This window comes from Tachyglossus aculeatus, chromosome 19 (genome assembly GCF_015852505.1).
Source record: "Tachyglossus aculeatus isolate mTacAcu1 chromosome 19, mTacAcu1.pri, whole genome shotgun sequence".
Taxonomy (NCBI): Eukaryota; Metazoa; Chordata; class Mammalia; order Monotremata; family Tachyglossidae; genus Tachyglossus; species Tachyglossus aculeatus.
The window spans coordinates 28,791,814-28,796,734 of NC_052084.1; positions in this window are offsets into that span (position 1 = coordinate 28,791,814).

Sequence of the window (4,921 nt, forward strand, 5' to 3'; positions counted from 1 at the left end):
ATCCCTATTTTACCGATGAGGAAACTGAGGCACAGAGAAGTGAAGTGAATAGTCCAAGGTCACACAACAGATTCGGATCTGGCGGGAATGGGATTAAAGCCCACGTCCTCTGTTTCCTAGGCCCATGTTCTTTCCATTTGTCCACGCTGCTTCTCATGTTTTAACGATGTCTTTCCCAAAGAATATTTCACAAATGGGGCTGTGTCACAGGAGGACTGATGGGTGGCAATTTTCCCTAACCCTTCTGATTGGAAGCTCAGAAATTGTTCTTCTTCCTACTTAGACCGTGAGCCCCGTGGGGGACAGGGACTGTGTCCCAACTGATTAACTAGTGTCTGTTCCAGAGCTTAGAACAGTGTCTGACACGTAGTAAGCACTTAACAAACATAATAATAACAATGAAATATAGTAAGATCTTGATATAATAATAATAATCTGTAACATCAATCAGTGGAATTTACTGAGCACTTACTGTGTGTAGAACACTGTACTAAGCGATTGGGAGAGTACAATACAATGGCATTGGTAGTCATTGATTCATTCATTCAATCATATTTATTGAGAAGCAGCATGGCTCAGTAGAAAGAGCCCGGGCTTGGGGTCTCACAGCAGACACGTGGCAGAGCCGGGATTGGAACCCAGGTCCTTCTGACTCCCAGCGCTGTGCTCTATCCATTAGGCCGTGCTTCTTCTTGACGGATGTGAGATATTTAGACAGATGTGGTGGTGGGAACGAGGTGAGCATCAACGTGAAGGGACAGCTCTAGTACTGCCTTGTTTGTTTGTTTTTGGTATTTGTTAAGAGCTTACTATGTACCAGGCACTAAGAGCGGAAGCTGTCATAAGCTAACCAGCTTGAACACAGTCCTTGCCCCATGGGGGGCTCAAAGTCTTCATCCCCATTTTCCAGATGAGGCAACAGAGGCACCAGAAAGTGAAGTGACTTCACTTTCTGGTGCCTCTGTTGCCTCATCTGGAAAAGGGGGATGAAGGGGATGAAGACTTTGAGCCCCCCATGGGGCAAGGACTGTGTTCAAGCTGGTTAGCTTATAACAGCTTCCGCTCTTAGTGCCTGGTACATAGTAAGCTCTTAACAAATACCAAAAACAAAACAAACAAACCAACAGAAGAAACCAGTTCTGTGGACACTCAGAAACGTGCCCTCCAGGCTGAATTTCAAACAGTGTCAGAGGCCAGATCTTTTCTAATGGTTTTGGTTATGTGCCAGACACTGCTGTAAGTGCAGGGAGAGATACAAATTAATCAGGTTGGGCAAAATCCATGTCCCATTATGGGACTCACAATCTTAAGCCCCATTGTACAGATGAGGCAACTGAGGCTTCAAGAAGTGAAGTGACTTGCCCAGGGTCATGTAGAAAACAGGTGGCAGAGCTGGGAAAGTCATTTCACTTCCCTGTACCTCAGTTTCCTCATCTGCAAAATGGTGATTCAGTATCTGTTGTCCCTCCTACTTAGACTACAAGCTCATGTTGGACTGGAGCTATGTATGACCTTATTGACTTGCGTCGGCCCCAGCGGTTAGAACAGTGCTTGACACATAGTAAGCACTTAGCACATATAGTAGTAATAATAACAGAAGCAGCGTGGCTCAGTGGAAAGAGCAAGGGCTTGGGAGTCAGAGGTTATGGGTTCAAATCCCGGCTCTGCCAATTGTCAGCTGCGTGACTCTGAGCAAGTCACTTCACTTCTCTGGGTCTCAATTACCTCATCTGTAAAATGGGGATTAAGACTGTGAGCCCCCTGTGGGACAACCTGATTGCCTTGTAACCTCCCCAGTGCTTAGAACAGTGCTTTGTACATAGTAAGTGCTTAATAAATGTCATTATTTATTACAACAACAATAATAAATGCCATCAGGAGAGGGGTGAGGTGAGTACCTATAAATGCTTAAAAGTGTTTTAGGACAGTGTCCCAGCACTTAGTATACTGGCTGGCACACAGTAAGTGCTTAACAAGTACCATAAGAAAAAAATGGTGAGGATTCAATCACATAGGGGAAGAAGTAGGGAGTGAGATAGGGTAGGGAGATGGGAGACTCTTTGGGAAAAAACATCATTTATATGCATCTGCCAGCTCTGTTGTATTGCAGTCTCCCAAGCGCTTAGTACAGTACCCTGCTCATGGTAAGCAGCGTGGCCTACTGGATAGAGTACAAGCTTGGGTGTCAAAAGGACTTGGATTCTAATCTCTGCTCCATCACTTGTCTGCTGTGTGACCTTGGGCAAGTCACTTCATTTCTCTGTACCTCAGTTACCTCATCAGTCAGATGGGGATTAAGATTGTGAGCCCCATATGGGACAGGGACTGTGTCCAATCTGATTAGTTTGTATCAGCTTTAGCACTTGGTAGAGTGCCTGGCAAATAGTAAGCACTTAGCAAATGTCGCTTAAAAAGTAAGCTCTCAATAAATATCACTGATGATGATAATGTCAAAATGATTCATTGGGGATGTAAAAAGACATGCATGATTTGCATTTCGTATACTATTGCTTGGGGTTGTCTAACTTCTGGTAGTCTTCTGCTCATATTTGCATCAGAAGGCATTTAGACGGCAACAATTCTTTACTCCCCTTCCAGTACTAATAAAACTTGCAGAAAGAATGAGAGAGCTAAACTACCATTTTCTCTAGAAACGCTAAGCTCTGACAGGCATAATAAAATGAAGAATTGGGCATTTCGCAACAGCTGCAAGCGTTAGAAGAACAAAGGCATTTTGCAAGGTATTTCTAAACCCGGTTCTGGGGGAGAGACCCTTCTGCCCCCACGCTCCAAATCGATGGCTTCCGTGGCATTTCCGGAACAAGAGGGATAAATGTTTCGATTTCCATCTGGACCCAATTCTGAGATATGTCGCTGACAGCACAGACCAGACCTTGATGCCGAAGGGATTAGCAAAGAGGAATGTCTATAATCACCCACAGAAGCCCTCTTATGCAACCGAGGATGTATAATTATGCTGACAGTATTGATTTTTTTTGAAAACTGGAAGCCCTCTACACCTTCCCCTAAACTCTCGGTGGCCGTGAGAATTGGGGATGGGAGGGAAATGAAGTGTGGATTTAAATTCAGTACTTCGGATTTATGGAACGTCTGTGCTACGAGCCCCAGAATGTCGTGGGGCCTATACCGAGCACGCTCCAAACCAGACATGGAAATCCAAGCATTTCAAGTGAGTCAGACAAGCTGAAGGTCAGAGAAGGGTCAGCTAACTGGTTGAACTAGGGTAGTCTCTTTCCAAAGTCATTTGAAGATTTTTCTAAAATTGCCCAGAATGCCTGAAGAGGTCTGTCCCACTCCCCACTAAACCGGAACCTAAGATCAGCTACGTAAAAGCCAATATGATTGTATGATTGTATGTGGTTTCCTTCTAGACTGGAAGCTCACTGTGGGTGGGGAACATGTCTACCAGCTCTGTCATATTGCACTTTCCCAAGTGCTTAGCACAGTGTTCTGCACGCAGTAAGCACTCAATAAATACCACTGATCAATTGATTGATTTGGAAAGATGTGTCATAAATGCAGCATTAATGAGATTTAGTAAATGCTTACAATATGCCAGGAACTGTATTAAGAGCCGAGGAAAATAAAAAAAATTACAACAGTCATTCAGCCACAATCCCACAGGGATGATAATCAATGCACTAAGTGCTTGGGAGTGTACAATATAACAACATATTTTTGATCCCCTTTTGGAACAGCTGTGGTAGCTGAGGCATAAAGTGCAGTTGACTTGTCCAAGGTAATAATAATAATGATGGTATTTGTTAAGCGCTTACTATGTGCAAAGCACCTGCGGGCAAATGGTAGAGCAGGGATTAGAACCCAGATCTTCTGTCTCCCAGTCCCATGATCTTTCCACCTGGGGGAATAGGAAGTCCCTCACTCCTGAGAACCCCCTCCCAAAGAGGAAATTCCTTTATCTGAGGCACCATCTGGAATGTAGCAATTCCAAGAAGAGGTAAGGGTAATAATAATAATTATAATGGTATTTGTTAAGCGCTTACTATGTGCAAAGCACTGTTCTAAGCTCTGGGGGGATACAAGGTGATCAGGTTGTCCCACGTGGGGCTCACAGTCTTAATCCCCATTTTACAGATGAGGGAACTGAGGCACAGAGAAGCTAAGTGACTTGCCCAAAATCACACAGCTGACAATTGGCAGAGCCGGGATTTGAACCAATGACCTCTGACTCCAAAGCCGGGCTCTTTCCACTGAGCCGGAGAGGGCTAGGTAGTTGGAGAAAGAAGTCCCTGGCCACCAAAGATTAGTTGGGGCTAAAGGCTCCTTGTGACAGGATGCAGACAAAGGCATTCCACCCCTTGTGACCTTGAGCAAGTCATTTAACTTCTCATTGCCTCAGTTCCCTCAATGGCAAAATGGGGATTAAAAACCTTTCCTCCCTCCTATTTAGACTGTGAACCCAATAAGGAACAGGGGCTATGTCAAACCTAATTATCTTGTGTCTGCCGCAGCGCTTAGTGCAATGTTTGGCATATAGTAAGCACTTAACAAATGCTATTAATAAAATGTGTCTGATCTGATGATCTCATATTCATTCAATTATATTTATTGAGCGCTTACTGTGTGCAGAGCACTGTACTAAGTGCTTAGAAAGTACAATACAGCAACAGAGACAATCCCTACCCAAAAATGGGCTCACAGTCTAGAAGACAGACTCACAGTCTCATATCTACCCCAGTGCTTAGTACAGTGCTTGGCACAGAGCAGGTACTTAATCATAGAGTAGTAGCACTAATAATAATAATATTCTTCATTTTGGGTCCAGAGAGTTAGGACACTTGGTTCTTTTAGCAGAATTGGGGGGTTTTAACCAGGAAAGGAAAGGGCATATATGTGACATCTGATTTTAAAAGATGGCATGACTTGAAATCAACTGATT